Genomic DNA, 19,817 nt, shown 5'->3' on the forward strand with positions numbered 1-19,817 from the left:
ACACATTTCACACAAGTTTTTAAAAGTACCTTCATATAAACCAAAATACTGGGAATGTAAAATATTATGCATTATTGTGAATATTAGTATTCTCAACACACTTGGATTTCATAAATTTTGCCATCATATGAGATAATATCATGATAATTTAATTTACAACATAATGACACTAACAGTGGGGGCTTCTGGGCTTATGTGGGAATATTTCTTATTACATAGGTCTTCTGAGCATTATATATACACTTAGACCTATGAAAATAGGAAAAAATGAAAATGCAAAGCATACTGAGAGACACAAACAAATGGCAGGGAGAGGAAATATTTGTAATAAAATTTGCTGACCCTGTTGAAATTCGTAATTTTTTCTCATTCTAACTTTAGGTCAGCCACAAGATCCAGATTGCCAGAGATTTGTTTTATTTCTTCCATTGCCCTGGATTAACCAGGGATATGAAAACTACTGGACCCCTTAAACTCCCAACAGTTCCCTGCTTTGGGCAATAAATCAAAATTAAGTAGTGACTAGCGCTTATCCTCCAGAGTAATTTAGAGGAGGCCAACAGTTTATCCTTGCCCCAAGAAGACTTAGCACAGGTATCTGGATAAGTCCAGGAGGTCTCCACCTGACATTTCCTCAGACTTCCTTTGATGTCAGTATGCTTTTTAAGAAGGGAGCCTGCTTCTATTTATAGTTTAAATGTTTGCTAAATCCCAGCCTTTACACTCTGTTCCCAACGCTTAAATCCTAAGTATCAGAGCATCAGGACTCCTAGAAACTCAGATGATTGCTTTAAATAGAAGCATGATCCAGCTAGAAATCCAAATAGCATTCCAGAAAGCAGCTGAAACCACCTACTTTCTCTTGTTCATCATGATCTTCTGATATCTTAAGCATAGCTAATGATCACTCACTATACAGAGGCTTGAACTTCAAGTCCAGGTAATGAGTCCTGGAAATAGCAGAGTTCTTGGCTTATCTATACTAAATGGTATGGTATTCGTATGAATCATTAGCGTTTATACACAATCAAATATCCATTCTCTTAATATTCCACAGTAGAATAAAATGATTCTCCTAAAAATGCTAAATGTTGGTAATATGCAATAAAATAACTGGGTTTGGAAAAGCAATGGAAGTCTTATAATAAGTACTTCTACATTCCATTCCTTCTTTTAGGTGTAGATACACCTTAATTTGAATCCATTTAGATGTAATCTTGAAATTCAAAAACTATATATTGATTATCGTGATCAGGAAAGGAGGCATAAGATCACTAGTCCTGATTAGTTGTTGATCCATAAATAATTTATATTTGGCTTTGGAATTTTCTCTCTTTATAATATTTTGTTAGGTTTGTTATCTCATTATTACTGATTGAAAATGTGATATTAATATATTTTGAAGGTTTATTATTTAATCACACTTTGTTATGCACTTACACATAAATTATTTCTATGTATTTGTTCATCATGTTTTCAAAGCAACCTGGTTAGGTAAGCAGTAACATTACAACATCCACAAATGAGGGAACCAAAACACCCAAAGGTAGAATAACTTACTCAAGATTAAGCACTAGGAAGTAGGGGGAGCTATGATTGAAATCCTGGGTGAAAATATCTACAGACTGTACTCGCAGAGCATGTGTAAGGTAGCAACATATCCCTGAGAAGACACACAGGAGAATGGAGAGGGAATACCAGGCACAGTGACAGTGAAAGAGGGTAAGGTGTTCACTACAGTAAGGTAAAAGGTCATGTCTCACTCGGACATCAGACATGATGGGGAGATGATGGGGAGTGGCTGATACAGCAGACAAAGACTAAGCAGGAGACATAATACAAGGCAGCTTCCAAGTCAGATGTATAGTCTGAGCTTTACTGTTTTAGCCAATGAGAATCCATTGATGTATGTTAAGCTAAATGGGCCCATGTATGATCATAATTTTTTTTCGGAAAAGTCACCATAGTTGATATGCAGGAACTACAGAGTCAGGGGAAGATGTTCAAGCAATCTGTGACAGGGATCAAGAATGAGAGAGAAGCTTTAAAAGAAAACATTAGCACTGAAAACACAGTAGAATCAAGATTCTCTATTATTTTCACCTTCCCATTGTCTAAGATAAGCAAAGAAGCAGCAGGTAGACTGATTGATACTTTGCTGTTTTCATTAGAAAAATAGGAGGCGAGAGAAATAGAAGGGAAGTATTGCTGAATGTTGACATCTCTATTGAAGGCTGTACTGTATGAAGACTGGAAACACCAAGCAGGAAGGACAATCAAGCAGGTTATGGAAATCCTGCCGTATCTTTTTATAGAAATGATGAAACTTAAACATCAAAGTATCTTCTGGGGGAGGGGAAAGATGGCCGAAGGCAGAGAGCTGGTGTAGGGTGGAGTAGGGAAAGAGGGGAACCGATCCAGCAGAGAAACAGGCCAGGAAACACAAAATTGTAGGGAGAAGAGCAGGAAGGTCACTGGAGTTCACTAAAGCAAGAAGATCTACACAGCATGAAGGAACAGCTGCAAAAAGTGGGAAAGAAAATACAGCATGCTGTGAGAAACTTGGTGAGTCATGATCCCAGGCAGGGGGAAGGCAGCAGAGTCTCAACCGTCCCAGGGAAAACAGAGGCGGCTGGAAGGATAGGCGCCCACACCGACAGGGGCACCAGTCCACTGGAGGGCAGGAGCCCCGAGAGGAGGCTACTGCACTGATCATAGGGGGCATCATCCCCTGCAGAAGTGGAGGACAAGCAGGGGAGATTTCCCAGAAGCGTGCCTCCCAACTGCTCAGCAGCTTTGAGAGAGTGCAGAGGGAACTGGAGCGGCGCTGTGGGACTGGGGCTCAGAAATCCCCATATCAGCTCCGAACAGTGGACTGGCTGCTAGAGAATCCAGTGGATCCTATTGCTGGGCTTAACTTGAGCTCCAGAGGCTGGGCAACACTCGGCAGAACCTCACGACCTGGGCAGAAGAGCAAACTAGTAGGGGCACGGCTGCGTGCCCCTCACAGCTCTGTGCCTCTCAGGGCTCGGCTTCCACCCTTGAGAAAGTAGCTTCCTATAGGGGCCAGGGCTGTGAATTCAAAGCAGAGAACAGCCACTGCCTCAGGCAGAATCCCCTGCTGGGCTCAGCAGAACCGGCCAGACAGGTTCTCCTGGCAGGAGCCCGCTCAGAAAAGCCTGCCTGCCCGGTGGCTGGAGGCGGTGTTGCACCTCTCAGCGGAGCAGCACTTCTGAGTGGGAATTCCGGAGAGCAGAGTTCGGGGCTGAGGCCCACAGAAATTTCCAACCCAGCCCGTGGGTTGGGGATTTCAAGCTTCGAGCAGCAGAGGCCCTTGCGGTACTAACCTCAAGCCCTGAAGGAGTCTATAGGCTCGGCACTGAGGCGGAAGTCCTCAGTGGGGCAACGCCTTTGAGAGGGAGCCACAGGGGAAGGGGCCTGGCACTAGGGCTGGCCCACAAACCCTCCTGACCCAGCTCAGGGCTGTAGATTACAAACTCTGAGCAGCAAGCAGCTGGTGACTCAGGCAGCACCCCCTGCTCTACTCAGCTGGAGCCTCAGAGGTGGTGGCGCACGTAGGACAACTCCTAACGAACTAGCTGCAACGGAGCCAGGTGGCAGAAATATAAACCCAGGCGCAAACGAAGCAACCCAACAACAACCCCACCATCACCTGCTGTCCCCAATAGAGTAAGAAATATAATGCTTATGCCAGCACCCCATACAGCAGCAGCTAGATCACACCTCCTACAGATTACAGCACTGAGGGCAATGGCTGTGGACAAACAAGTCAGATGCTAAAATCCCAAAACATTAAGAAAAAAAACACAATGAGGAGAATTATCAGAAAAAGCAATGACCCAGAAGAAAGATCAAGCACTCCCTCCCAATACAACCAAAAACTAATCTCAATATCTGAGATGCAAGATGAAGACATAGAGGAAATACCAGATAAGGACTTTAAGAAACTAGTGATGAAATTCATCAGAGACAGTGAGAAGCACTGGGAAGAGTCCAAGGTATTCAAAAACCATGTCACTGCAGAAATAAATCAAGTCAAAAAGGGAATCATCGATATAGAGCACAAAATTGAAAGCCTAACCAACAGAATGAACACAGCAGAGGACAGAATATCAGAATTGGAAGACAATCAGAATGAAAGGCAGCAGCTCATCAAACAGTTGGAGACAAATCTAGAGAAAGCCAATAGGTCCATACAGGAAATGAAAGACAACCTCAAAAAATCAAATATTAGAATAATAGGCCTTCCCGAAGGAGTGGAAAAGGAGACAGGCTTGCAACGGGTGCTCAATGAGATAATACAGGAGAACTTCCAGAACACTGGAAATATAAATCCAGCACAAATCCGGGAAGGACAAAGAACCCCCAGCAGATTCAATCCAAACAGATCATCACCCAGACATGTGGTCCTCAAGCTACCTTCAAGTGAATACAAGGAAACTATTCTAAGACAAGTAAGAAAAAAGGATAAGATTACTTTCAGAAGAAGGCAAATGAGAATCACAGCCGACCTATCAGAAGAAACGCTACAAGCAAGGAGAGAATGGGGTAAAACCTACCAAATCCTGAAACAAAACAACTGCCAACAAGAATAATGTACCCAGCAAAGCTCTCATTTGTATTTGAGAATGAAATCAAATACTTCAACAGTAAAGAGAAACTCGAAAAATACATCAACACGAAACCAGCTCTGGAAAATCTCCTCAGGAAGGTGCTAAACCCAGAAAGAAAAACTACAAACCAAAATCAAAGATGGCAAATGGGAAGACCTCCCTACTAAAATCCATACAAGGAAAGTCAACCAATCAGAAACTCTAATAGTCGCAAATACACACTTGCACACTTACACACACTCATGGAAGCCCAAAATCACACCATCTCCAATATTGTCTCTAAACACAAATGGCCTAAACTCACCAATCAAAAGGCATAGATTAACAGAATGGATCATCAAACAGCACCCAACTATATGTTGCCTACAAGAGACATATCTAACCAGAAAAGCCTCTAAGAAATTTAAAGTGAAGGGATGGAAAAAGACATTTCATGCCAATGGACGAGAAAAAAAGACTGGCGTAGCTGTCCTAATGTCAGATGACCTAGACTTCAAGCTGACAGACATCAAAAAGGACAGGGAAGGACATTATGTATTGGTGAAGGGATTGATCCACCAGGAAGTAATTACAATCGTGAACATATATGCACCTAATTCCAATTCACCTAGATACGTGAAGCAATTACTTACAGACTTAAGGGGAGACATAGATATACACACAATAATAGTGGGCGATCTTAACACTCCGCTAACTATAGACAGATCAACAAAACAAAAACTCAACAAAGAAACAACAGAGCTAATACAAACATTAGAACAGCTAGACTTAGTAGACATTTATAGAACTTTTTATCCTAAGACCACAGATTATACATTTTATTCAGCAGTGCATGGCACCTTCTCCAGGATCGACCAAATGATAGGACACAAAGCAAATCTAAATAACTTCAAAAAATAGGAATCATACCATGTACCCTCTCAGACCACCACAGAATGAAACTGGAAGTCAGCAATTCAAAATGCCCTAGGAAATACAGAAACTCTTGGAGGTTGAACACTATGCTATTAAACGAAAAATGGGTCAGGGAAGAAATTAAAGATGAGATCAAAAAATTTATGGAAACCAATGAAAACTCTGACACAACATTCCAAAACTTGTGGGACACGGCCAAAGCAGTGCTACGGGGTAAATTCATCGCAATTGGAGCTCCTATCAAGGCTCAAGAGAGGCGCCAAATACAGGAACTAACCACACATCTCCAGGAATTGGAAAAGCAGCAGCAGATGAGCCCCACACACAACAGAAAACAAGAAATCATCAAAACAAGGGAGGAAATCAACCAGATAGAAATAAAAAAAAAAAGATGCACAAAATCAATGAATCAAAAAGCTGGTTTTTTGAAAAGAAAAACAAAATAGACACCCCACTGGCCCGACTGACAAAGAAAAAACAAGAGAAAGCAAGAATTAACAGCATCAAAGATGAAAAAGGCAACATAACAACAGACATTACAACCATTAAGAACATAATTAGAAATTACTACAAAGCGCTGTACTCCAACAAATCAGAAGACCACCAAGAAATGGAAAAGTTCTTAGACTCACACAACCTGCCAAAACTTAGCCCAAAGGCAACAAACGACCTGAACAAAACCATAACTGAAGCAGAGATTGAATCAGTGATTAAAGACCTCCCAACAAAGAAAAGCCCAGGCCCAGACGGCTTCACTCCAGAATTCTACAAAACATTCCGAACAGAACTAACCCCAATCCTCTACAAACTCTTCAAAACAATAGAAAAGGAAGCAACCCTTCCAAACTCATTCTATGAAGCCAACATTACCTTAATCCCAAAACCGGACAGAGATCCTACAGAGAAAGAAAACTACAGACCTATCTCTCTGATGAACATTGATGCTAAGATACTCAACAAAATCCTAGCCAATAGAATTCAAAAAAATCATCCGACAGATCATTCATCAGGATCAAGTAGGATTCATCCCTGGAATGCAGGAGTGGTTCAACATAAGGAAATCCATAAATGTGATACACCACATCCAAAAACTGAAAAACAAGAATCACATGATAGTATCAATAGACGCAGAAAAAGCTTTTGACAAAATCCAACACCACTTTCTGGTAAAAACCCTGACCAAGGTAGGCATAGATGGAAAAATCCACAACATAATCAAAGCCATATATGAAAACCCCAACGCCAGCATCATACTGAATGGAGAAAAACTGGAACCCTTCCCACTGAGATCTGGAACAAGACAGGGATGTCCACTTTCTCCACTACTATTCAACATAGTCCTAGAGGTACTTGCTGAGGCGATAAGACAAGAAAAAGAAATCAAAGGAATCCAAATGAGAAATGAAGAAGTCAAGCTTTCACTATACGCAGATGACATGACTCTTTATATAGAAGAGCCAAGAGGCTCAACACAGAGACTCCTAGAACTTATACGAGAGTTTGGTAGAGTGGCAGGGTACAAAATTAATGAACAAAAATCAACAGCCATAGTGTATGCAAACAGCCCCAAGATGGAAAAAGACTTAACCAGCAAGATACCATTCAAAATAACAGAGAAAAGTATGAAGTATCTGGGAATTAACCTAACCAAAAATGTAGGAGACCTATTTGAGGAAAACTACAAACCACTTAAAAAAGAAATTGAACAAGACCTCGAAAGATGGAGTAACATCCCATGCTCCTGGATAGGTAAAATCAATATCATGAAAATGTCTATACTGCCAAAAGCAATATATACATTCAACGCAATTCCAATCAAATTGCCAAAAACATTCTTCACGGAACTGGAAACAATGATCCAAAGGTTCATCTGGAAAGACAAAAAACCACGAATAGCTAGAACCATCCTGAAGAACAGGAAGTTGGCAGGGGGAATCACAGTTCCAGACCTCTGGACATACTATAGGGCAGTGGTTATCAAAACAGCCTGGTACTGGCACAAAGATAGAGAGGAAGATCAATGGAGCAGAATAGAAACATCAGATGGGAACCTACACAGATACAGCCAAATAATCTTTGACAAAAGGACAAACGATAATCCTGGCAAATGGGAAGGTCTGTTCAATAAATGCTGTTGGGACAACTGGTTGATAGCCTGCAGACACAAAAAGATAGACCCACATCTATCACCATATACTAAGATCAAATCTAAATGGATGAAAGATCTAAACCTACATCCAGAAACCTTTAAACTTTTGGAAGAAAATGTTGGAAATACTCTGCAAGATCTAGGGGTAGGTCCCTACTTCCTAAGAAGGACTACAAAAGCAATAGAAATCAAGACCAGAATAAACAAATGGGACCTCATCAAACTAAGAAGCTTCTGTACAGCAAAGGAAACAGTCAACAAAGTAAAAAAGCAGCCCACAGAATGGGAGAAGATCTTTGTGTACTACGTAGGTGATAGAGGGCTAATCTCCAGAATATACAAAGAACTACGAAACAAACAAGCCACCAAAACAAACAAGCCACTCAGGAAATGGGCACGGGAAATGGGCAGACACTTCACAAAGGAACAAACCCAAATGGCAAATAAACATATGAAAAAATGCTCAAGTTCCCTGGCAATAAGGGAAATCCAAATTAAAACATCAATGAGGTACCACCTAACGCCAGTAAGACTGGCCCACATGAATAAAAGCACCAACAACACTTGTTGGCGAGGTTGCGGGGAAAAGGGAACCCTACTCCACTGCTGGTGGGGCTGCAGGCTGGTACAGCCTCTATGGAAATCAGTATGGAGAACATTCAAACAACTCAAAATCAACATACCGTATGATCCAGCAATAGCACTCCTGGGAATATATCCAGAACACTTGTTTTATGAGAAACCAACATGCAGTCCTATGTTCATAGCAGCACAATCAGTAATTGCAAAAACATGGAAGCAGCCAAAATGTCCATCAGCAGAGGATTGGATAAGAAAACTATGGTTCATCTACTCCATGGAATACTACTCAGCTATTAAAAAAAAAAAACAAAATGCAGTTCTTTGTGGCCAAATGGGCCAAACTGGAAACCATAATGCTAAGGGAAATGAGCCAATCCCAAAAGGTTAGATACCACATGTTTGCCTTAATTTAAGAGGATATGATGTTATGTATAACATGTTATGTTATGTATGTTATATGTTGTGTATAAACTAAAATTGAAATGTCAATGAGGTGGTCACAGAAGGTGGTTAAGAACTCACATGTACTTTTAACATATTGGTTACTCATTACTATGTCAATTAATTCCATAATGATATAAATTTTTGCTGATGGTATGTTGGAGCTTTTAATTAATCGGGATGATACTCTGCTGGCTCTGTCTTCAGACCAGAGAGGGTATACCTAAGAAGCCGTTGAACTTGACTGGACAATAAGATGCTGGACTCTATGTTTGGTATATGCTTGCAATGGGGGAATCTCAACTGAACTTGAACTGTGGTTATGCAACAAGGTGGAGGAATCCACCATGGTGGGAGGGTTTTGGGATGGGTGGGGAGAATCCAAGTACCTATGAAACTGTGTCACATAATACAATGTAATTAATGAATTAAAAATAATAAATAAATTTTAAAAATGAAAAAAAAAAAAGAAAGTTCCCTATGGGTGTAGGACTTCCTGTTCAGAGAACAGGTGAATGCTGAAGGACAGAGTTATCCTAGACTATTCAGTTAGTGTAAATGTTCTAAGAACAAATTATTTATTTTACTTCAAAAGTTGTTAATTTTATCATCAGAGCACTAGTCAACATGGAAACATGAATAAAATAGAAGCCTCAGGTGAATGCCTGGAGAAATTTCCTCTCATCCTGGATGGACAACCCAATCTTGGAGACTGCAATAGACAGTGATCAGGCATTTGCTGAACTAACATCATTGGATAATCAAGTGGTGTTTGAGTTAAATATTCAATTGATTTTTATTACATTTAGAATCACAGATGCTACTCAATGAGCATAATGTCCTTTAAAGTGTTTGTTACCAATGTGGGGTTTTCTTACAAATGTCACTGCTTCTTCCAAAGGGATTATGATCTTCTGAAACAAGGGCAAAAAGAGAAAATCCCCTCAAATCAGCTGAGTAAATGAGAACCTAATGAGTTGGAAAAAAAGAAAATATGCAAAATGTGTTTAAGTGAGTTAATTAAGTCTTTAGAGTGTATGAGAATTGAATTTGAAGCTCTACTTTGTGAAGCAGTTTTCTCTTGTTGCTTAAGGGTAAAATTAAGTTTTCTTGACTGCCAGAATTGTGAAACTGAAGAAGTGTTTCAAGAAGTTTTAACATTTTGAAGTCACCAGAGGCGCATATTCCAATCAGAATTCAATTCTTTGAGATCATTTTGTGTTGGCTGTGTTCAACAACATCTTTCCTCTGGTAAACCTTCTTACCATCTTAAGACTATCTCTCAAAAGTAGCTATGACAAATTATTGTTGCCATTACCGCATACTTTCTGCTTCCTAAATATCATGTTGTCAGAGAATACAAACCTTAGGAAGCCATGGATTATTTATTGTTCATCTTGAGGTTTTCTGCATCTGCCACAGAGTCGATATCACACAAAGTAGACATTAATGTGAGTTCAGTAGGCAAACCAATTAAAAATCAATGAATGAGATGGTTAAAGAAAACACTTTTGAGTTAGTAAATAAACCAGGAAGTATTTAATGTTTTCCCAAGGATAGCATTATTGTGGGAAATGGAGGCCTTCCAAATAGAACTGTCACACAGAGAATTGTGCTTGAGCCTCAATATTCTTATACTTTGAATTGTCAATGTTTACAACCCAGACTCTACTTGCAAGTTCATTAGTTTAACATTGAGTTTGTAAAGCTCTAGATGTGGATGGCAGCCAAACCGTGGTATTTATTTTTTTAAATAATGTATTTATTTTCATCTGGTTTCAAAGAGAGAAAGGGAGAGATTTACCATCTATTGATTCATCCATGCATGTACCTCCAACAAAGCCTGGAACTCCATCAAGGTTACTCACTTGATGCACAAAAGACCCAAGTTCTTCAGCCATCATCTATTGCCTCTCCAGTTAAGCTTAAGTAGGAAAATGGATCAGAAATATACAACTGGGAATGGAAAACTACACCTCCTGGTGGAATACAGGTGTTTCTAGTGGCATCTTAACTACTGTTTCAAATAGTTACCAATGCCTGCCTCTTACAAAGATCTCCAAGTCAACACTGGCCCAAGACACACACACATTTCTCCTAGCAGGAGGCCAAACGTCAGGAGCCACATGTTTATTTCTATATATCTGTCTTGCATCACCCAGTTTGGAGACCTGGCCAAATAAATCATTTGAGTTTTTAATCCTCAATGTATAAGCACTTAGAAAGGATACTGAAAAGGATCTTGATCATTTCAGATTCTCTCTCTACATAATAAATGATTTAGAAATAATAACAAATGTGGAGACAGGCCTAAGAAGCTGCATCTCTCACAAAATCTAAGCTGATGATGGCACTGCCACAGGCTAAGCAGTGAACTTATGACCAATGTCTTGGTATAAACCAATGACACCAATTTGCAGCAAATATTTATTTGCTGACAAATGGACTTAATTATATTGAAAACATCCTATCAAGTTGAACTATAATAGCATGATTAATTAATTTCTCACAAATTTTTGTAATAAGTACCTGCTAATGTGCCAGGCAATTGACTAGACTTTAGGCATAGGATATTAAACTGGCATGACCTTTGCCAGTAAAAGACATGGTCTAGTGGCATAGACAGATATTAATTCCATAACTATGAGTATATAGTTAACACAGATATGTTAATATGCCAGGAGGCAGAAGAATTGAGTTTAACAAGGGTTTATAGTATATAGCTAACACAAATAAATTAATATACCAGGAGGTAGAAGAATTGAGTTTAACAGGACTTATAACCCATACCTCTGATATAGTCAAAAGAGATGTAGAAATATTTTTGCAAGAGGCTGAAATCTAAAGAAAAATTTCCCTCACTGGACTGAGGAATATAACACTTATGAAATTAGTCCCTAGGCAATCACTTAATTTAGACTAACTGGATGATAACAAATTCCAGAGTTTATGGCCAAACTGAGAGAAAATGTCAAGAACTAAGGGCAGAGAATTACTTGGCAGGGTTTGAATGCATGTATCACTTGACTTTAGGTTCAAAGGAGTGGGCTTTGGAAAATGCTTATCAAAGAATGAACAACAACAGATGCAATGTAATGTGTGAAATTGATGTTCTGAGATTTCATTATTTATTGTTTATAACCTTTGTTTATACTTCTGAGGAATACTTGTTTTTCTACTTACTACTATTTGAACTTTTTATTGAGTGGAAAGTCAAGTTGGTGATTATGATGTATTTAAAGTAAAAATAAGAAAGAGGTAGAGTGGGGGCAAGGGAAGGAAGGGGAAAGTAAAATAATATTCTTAAAATTGCATTATGAAATACATGAAACTTGTTTCCTTTGTGTAAAGAAAGATAATCCTACACACAAACAAACGAACAAGAATAATCTGTTAAGTAGGAGTTTTCTCATTTTCCAAAATGATTGTTAACACTATGGGGTTCATTGTATCCTTGCAGGTGTAGAACAATCATGAGTTTACTTCTCACAATATTGTGCATTGGAATAAAGCACAGAAGGTGTTCTCAGTTCCCCTTTAATGGGGATAATTTATGACCTGTGTTACAAAGAAAGAGTTGGTTTTAACAATAAGAAATGCACTCTAAAAGATGACCATTTCACATCCAGGGCTGCACTGCAGTATCTTAAGCCACCAACTCCACTTGTGGTACCAACACATGTGAACACAGGTTCAAGTTCCAGCACTGAACTGCTTGCCTTGCTTCTTGCTAATGTGCCTGAGAAAGCAGCCAACAATATCCCAAGTCATTGGCCCCCTGCATCCATGAGGGGGATCCATATGAAGCTCCTCTTTGTTTTGCCCAGCTCCTGCAACTGTGGCCATAAGCGGAATGATTCAGGAGATCCAAGATTTCTCTCTCTCTTTCTCTCACTCTTGTCTCTGCCTGTCTCACACACACTTCTCTGTAACTGCATTTCAAATAAAAACTTTTTTTTAAAAAAAGGGGGGGACTTACACATCTTAATTATATAATATATATTATCCAAACTATTAAAATATTTTCAAAAATATTACAGGAAAGCATCAGCAGCTTAAATACTTTTAGAAATATACGGTTGGTAGCACACAAAGAATTACAAGTTTGCTTATCCCATCAAAAAACTGCATGACCTGAAGAAAATCATTCTGTGTCTGAAACTCACTTTTCTTAATTTTAACATCTGGACCCTAATTACTTGTCTTCCAGTTCCTCTTCTACCTGGATAAATCATTAATTCTGTAATGGTTAAGCAAAGGATCATTGATTTCATTTTTGGTGTCTCCTTCAATGGGCTGTAAGTTAAGCACTTGGTGATGCTAAAATGAACCCCTCAAAGATTCTTATCTGGGATCAGGTCCTTGTTCTGCCAATTATTCTTTGTATGAACTCTTATGAATGCTAAGTTATACAGCATTCAACAGTATTCCCTGAGTATTATGATGTGCTCAGCTGATAATTCAAGCTGATACATGTCTATTGATAACACATCTTTCTTAAGTCCACAAAACACCTTTTGTCATGTGATGATTTGATGATCATTACTATTATCATATTAAGTTTACATTTTAACCATATTAGTGAGAAAGCAAGACATTTTTTTCTGCTCTGATATTTGTTATAGATCTTCTGAGATATAATATTCCAAATTACACTATTTTAATGCATGGTCTTTCCTCCTTGATGTCAAAAGACAGACACCTGGGTTATGCTAGAATTCCTTCCTCCAAAGATTACTTCCCAAAGGACTGTGTAAAGGAATTTTTTAATATGTTCTTTTTATGTTCAGCCTGTTTAAAAACAAATACAAGATTCTTTATTTTTCATCTAGAGTTGTTTTTCTTTTACTCAACAATAAAACTACTCCCCTAGGGAATTAACTATAGCATTTACTTTACTCAGCACACAGCTAATATGTTATCATGAAAATGTAGAAAAACTATATTCTGGTACCATTTAGGACTAAATGTGAATTCTAAAAATTGAAATTGAGTCCACAAAGAAGTAAATTGTGCTTCTCTTCACCTTTCCTTTAAGGGCACAATAGTTGCTTAGTATTACATGCAAAACATCTGTTTACAATATCATTTTCAACTACTACAGTCATAAACCCAATGCCTATTTCTTCATGAAAATACTGTATGGAATTTTTTTTTCTCCAACTGTTCGTTATGCTCTTTAGAATGTGAAGGTTATTTTCTATTTAACCCTGTTACATATAATAGAAATAAGTGGTTGCATACTAAAATTCTCAATTTCATATATTTGGATATTTATCCTTGCTTTACTCCCTCTTAGCTCCTCCTAATTTGTGATCACTTGCCTTCAAGTTACAAGAAACATAATCCAGGTCCCAGGAGTATGGCTGTAGGTATAAAAAGTACTGGAAGAGTTTTTAAGAGAGGATGAAGTATGACTTTAATGGGGCTAAGCCATGCTCTAAATGTCCCTTTAGAGATTCCTATCTTACTCCTCTGTACTCTCTCCTAGCACTGTATTTCCATCAACAGCACTGATTGGTGTGTGGAACAGTCAGAAAAGGAGGGGACATGGACCCAGTGTGGTAGCCTTGAGCTAAAGTCCTCGCCTCACACACATTGGGATCCCATATGGGAGTCAGTGCATATCCTGGTTGCCCTACTTCCCATTCAGCTCCCTGCTTGTGGTTTGGGAAAACATTGGAGGATGGCCAAAAGCCTTGGGACCCTGCATCTGCATGGGAAACCTGGAGGAGGCTCCAGGTTCTTGGCCTCAGATTGGCTAGGCACCAACCTTTGCAGCCACTTTTGGAGTGAGTCAGTAGAAGAAGGATGCTCTTCTCTGTCTCTCCTCCTCCTGTCTGTATATCTGACTTTCCAATAAAAATAGACAAAATCTTTTAAAAAACAAAAAGCTAGGAAGGGGGCATGTATAATAGTAGGCAGATGAACGAAAGAATGTACGCCCAACGGTATCTGGAGAGCTGCCAGGTGTATGAAGTAAACAAGAAGACAGGGCCATCATAAATCTATATTCCCAAAAATATACACTCAAAATATTAAGGCTGTAACATTAAACTTCTAGTGCCTTGGAAGAGTGGCCTGCCTCTCTGTGGAGCTAAGGAAGCACTAATGACTGATGGAAACTAAACAAATACTCAAGTGAACAAATTCCACATATTTCACAATGCAGATTTAGGAGCATAGCAATATTACCCACATTACCCTCTTTCCTACCTGTGGTCTCCTCATTTCTTATTTATTTTTCTCCTAATTGTTACAATGGCATATTTTTATTTCACTTTGCAATAACACACTTAGCACTTCATTCAATATAGCTATCAACACAGAGCAAATAAAAAAGAAAGACCTAATGTTCCTCAGCAGTATAGACAATGTCTATTAATAATAGGCAAGTTTCAGGGTGTCAATCTAACTCATATAGATTATATTTTTGTCTTTTCAGTATTACTAAGCACAGAACAGGGAAAATGTAAAATATTTATATTTTTACTACTAGCTGATTTCACTAAGTATAAAGGATACCAATTTGATTCATTTAATTATAAAAAAACAAGATTTCATTATTTTATAAGGTTGAATAGTATTCCACTGTATGTATGTATATATATATATATATATATATATATATATATATATATATATATATATACATTTTCTTTATCCAGTCATCTGCTGGTAGGCATCTGGCTTGGTTGCATATTTTAGCTATTATGAGTTGAACTACTATACACATAGGGGTATAGATACATCCTGCATATGTTGATTCCATTTTGTTTGCCAAAATTCCCAGGAGTGGGATATCTGAATTATGTGGTAGATGTAATTTCAGATCTCCAAAGACTCTCCATAGTGTCTTCCATAATGGTTGCACCAGTTTACATTCTGACCCACAGTGGATTATTGTACCTTTTTCTTCACATCTTCCCCAGAATTTATTGCTTTTGATTTTTGATGTTAGCCATTCAAACCGGGGCAAAACCCCACTGTGGTTTTTATTCGCATTTCTCTGATGGCTAGTGAATCCTAGAGTTAAGATTAGACATGCAAGTATACTCAACAATAACCTAGATGCATAGATTTCAAGACTCAATTCACCATTCTGAAATGTCTCCATTCCAGCTTTCATTGCATGTTAGAGATAGTACTACATGGTTCACAGCTGCTTCCTTCAACACCACAGTCCCTCTAGCTGAGAAGAGCACCCTGCTACTAATTTCCTTGACACTGTCCACAGGACAGCTACCGTCACTGATGGACCAAGTCATAATTTCAAAGGCTACAAAGTCCTTTGCTTCAGGTCCTTTGTTCTCTGAAGCCATGTCCTTGTGAGGTAGGCATTGGCTGGCCATTACCTATAGCCACATTTGCTCATCTATTCTTTCTTCCCAAATCCCCTCCCTCCCTCCCTCACAGGACATTGTTGCATTCTCTCAGTGAATCACAACTCGAGAATCATGTTCCAGGCTCCACATCCAAAGAAGCTGGGAGAGGGCCAGGTGGCAGCTGTTTGCTGTGAAACTCTAAAAGCTTGTTTTCCCTTAAGGCTTTCATCCAAACGAGATGCAGTGTGATGGCGGTTTATCTTGTCTACACTTACAGAACAAACTAAGTCAATAAATTCCAAGGGACCAGTGTGTTATCTCATATGGGCTTTAAAAATCACCTTTTGCAAAACAGACCTTTTTCTCACTGAAAATGCCATCATGAGTACCTCCAGTTGCACATCTCCTTCCAATTAACAGATTCTGAAATCACTATAAAAAATGATTTTCTTTAAAAATGTCACAATGAGAAATTTCAGGAAGATACTATATGTTCGATGCCAGACAACCAGTGAACTGGGGGACAGATGTTTTTGTCGCTAAGAGTAAGCTGGAAAGAGAAATATGAATGAGAAATCGTTCTCAGTTTCCTGGAAGAAATTTAAAAGTCAACTCTTGTGTGATTCAATTGAGTACATTTTAGGAATGATGACTGGCAATTAAATAACCTGAAACATGCCCAGTTTCAAATGCCAGCCTGCTATTAAGGTGTCTGTTCTGTTGAAATGCTCTCTTTGCCCTCTGGTGGAGAACCTAACTAAGCATGATTGATATTTCATTCTGAAGAATTATTTCTCTTACAATACCTGTTCCCTAGCGTTCCCTTTTTTTAATGTTAAAGTCCAATTCATTTGCATGTAGCCATTTTGAACAGAATGCTCTTTATGAACGCATTAAACAAATTCATCCATTTTCAAAACAATTTGGCATCAGAAAATATGCTCATGTTTTGATTTTCTGAAAAATCTCAAAACATTAAAAAACCATTTAGAGATTGATAAAGTCTTTTTGTATTCCACCCACCTCAAGTGTTTTCTCTCCAGCATTCTGTTAGTTTTTCAATTCTCATAACTTCCAAAAATTATCAGAAAGGTTTTGACTTGGGATCAAGATAGTTTATCTCTGTGATGCTCAAAAACAAGTTACTCGGGTTTACTCACACAGAAAAATTACTGGCTATGGATACAGTTAGAAGGATGTTTAGTGTTTCGGTGATTGTGGTTGCCTCAGTACATTTTTTTTAAAAGATTTATTTTTTATTTTTATTACAAAGTCAGATGTACTGAGAGGAGGAGAGATAGAGAGGAAATGGAGCTGCTGGATTAGAACCAGCGGCCATATGGGATCAAGGCGAGGACCTTAGCCACTAGGCCACACCGCCGAGCCCCTCAGTACATTTTGTCAGGGTAATAGATCTGTACTGATTCCCTTAGCCACTAACATTTGAAATTGTGACTACCAGGAGAATGTTGAAGCCTAAAGAAACAATGTAAAAAAAGAACTGAGGGTCTCATGACAGGCCTGGGATTTGACAGTAACTCATGCAATGACCCTGGACACCTGCTTTGCATATTCAGACTTCTGGTTTTGTATCCGTAGAGAAGGATGTCAGCTTCAGCAGTTACTTTCATTTCTGAGATAGACGAGGGTACTTCCAAAAGTTCTTTGAAAAATTGAATTAATGGTGAGCTTATTGAGGTGAAAAAAAAAAGGTCTTGAAATCTACACATAGATTTTTTTTTTAAGACTTTTAGAAAAATAATACTTTCTGAGCCTCCATTTTTTTTTCCAGATGTAGAAGATCTGGATAAAACTCACTGTCAGATTGTTCTGGGTTTTAAATATGCCACTATCTGCCCAGGAATGTAAAAGCTCCACAGTGGTCTGATTTCTTGTTAATTTACTCTATAGTTTGTTACTGTTTATAGTTCTTCTCCAATGCTCTTCTGGCCTGTTTAATTCTCTCCAGTTGCCCCTATTCCTTTTCCCTCCTGCCTTGAATTCCTCCCAGGCTGCTCCCTGTAACTGGAGTACCCAGCCCATCTTGCACTTTGACTTCTCAGATTTCAGTTCAAACATTGCTTGCTCCTTAGGTCTTCTCTGATTGAAAAAAACAGACTTTGGTCAGTGTCACATCTGCTCACAGCTGCCTGAATGTCTTCTGCATGGAAGTTGTAACAATATCATGCAGAAAGGAATGTTTTGCTTCATTTCTGTTTCTCCTAAGTAGGAAACAGGTACCTGGCTAAGCTACCTCTCCTCTCTCTGCTTGCTTTCCAGCACATGGTTGGCACACTGTGCTCTGTACCCATTAGGTATGGGATCAGTCATTTCAAATGGACAAATGATTGTGCTTTGCTAACTTCCATACTCCAGGGTTCCTAGAATTCACGTTTGAATAACAAGGCTAAAAATGTCTGTGCTCCTTGTTTCTGGTGAGGAATTAAGCTCTGATTTAGACAAGGGTTTTGCAACCTTGAACCAAGTCACTGACTGTTCCTGTTCTTCTGAAGCCATGTATGACTTTGAACTGCTTACCTCAAAGGGGCATTGCTATACTCCTAAAATATACTTAGAAAAGATTTTTCACATCTTTAGAGCCAAATATTTATAGCTTATATTAGAGAAACTAAATTGTTACTTCAAATTCCCTCTCAGCCTTTGAATTAGTAGGTGAAGGTTGGAATTTAGATTTTCCCTTTTGTAGATAAATAACAATGTGCTTTAAGTTTTTACTGATTGATATTTATTAAAATATCAGGAGAAACCTCAAGGCAAGAAAAAAAACTTATCTCAAAGAGCTACTAAAAATTTAGTCCATGTTGAGAAAATTTTCTATAACTTTAATATTTTAATGCACCTATTACATTCCCATAGCAAAGCACTCTCTGGGTAGCAATGCAATTATATCAGTAGAGATTATCTCCAAAATGCTAACAATATAAACTTTACATATGTAATAAGTTAAAAAAAAATAAAGCAGGAGTAAAAGAAAGTGGATGAAGAGAACTCCTGCTAGGTACAATAGCCAAGGCCTTAAAGGAATGCTCAAGGCCTGTAAGGAGGCTGCATGAAGGCAGCTTGCACAAGGCCCTTTCCCTCCCTTTCATCCTGGACATGAAGAGTTCCCTCCTTTCTTCTGTGTTTCTGCTTCCCTTACACCAACACACATCCTCATTAGAACTCCCAAGGAGGTGTGTCAACCTCTAATTCTCCATGATGTAAACACAAAGAAGCAAGCTATAGATTGCAATGGGGTTTTATTTTGCACTCTCCCACTCTCTAAACTATGTATTCCTCATTCATAACACATTTTGCTTGTAGGTTCCCTTCCTAAAGCTTACAGTGTGAATCAACCGTAATGTCCTTCTATTGCAGGTGAGGAGGCAGAAAACTATGGAAAAACACTCAACGGCATGGTACAGTAACATTTATGTAAATATTAGATGCACACAAAAATGACAAGATGCAACTTGGGAGAGAAAAAGCACTTAAAACAACAACAAACGCAAAACAGTTTCAAGGAGTTCCCCAGGGGCAGAATGGAAAGGAGCTGGAGCTGGGCAACAAACCCAAGCATATGGTACGTGGGCGTCTAACCACAAAACCAAATGCTCCCCAAAGTTATTGCTTTAAACAAAATTCCTTCTAGAACAAGAGAAGAACCTGTGAGTCTATATCCTTTTCCAGTGCCCCCATCTGATCTTGACCTATAATCATCTGCATAGGAACATATGTTTCCTAGTTAAAGGAGACTTCATAATCTTGCCA

General features: G+C 38.7%; 1 protein-coding gene across 1 annotated transcript in view; it reads right to left on the reverse strand.

Moving 5' to 3' along the window:
• The window catches only part of MLIP (muscular LMNA interacting protein), a 260,649-nt gene that overhangs the window by 15,702 nt on the left and 225,130 nt on the right, over nt 1–19,817 (reverse strand). The window lies entirely within an intron of this gene.

This window comes from Ochotona princeps, chromosome 1 (assembly GCF_030435755.1).
Source record: "Ochotona princeps isolate mOchPri1 chromosome 1, mOchPri1.hap1, whole genome shotgun sequence".
Classification (NCBI taxonomy): Eukaryota; Metazoa; Chordata; class Mammalia; order Lagomorpha; family Ochotonidae; genus Ochotona; species Ochotona princeps.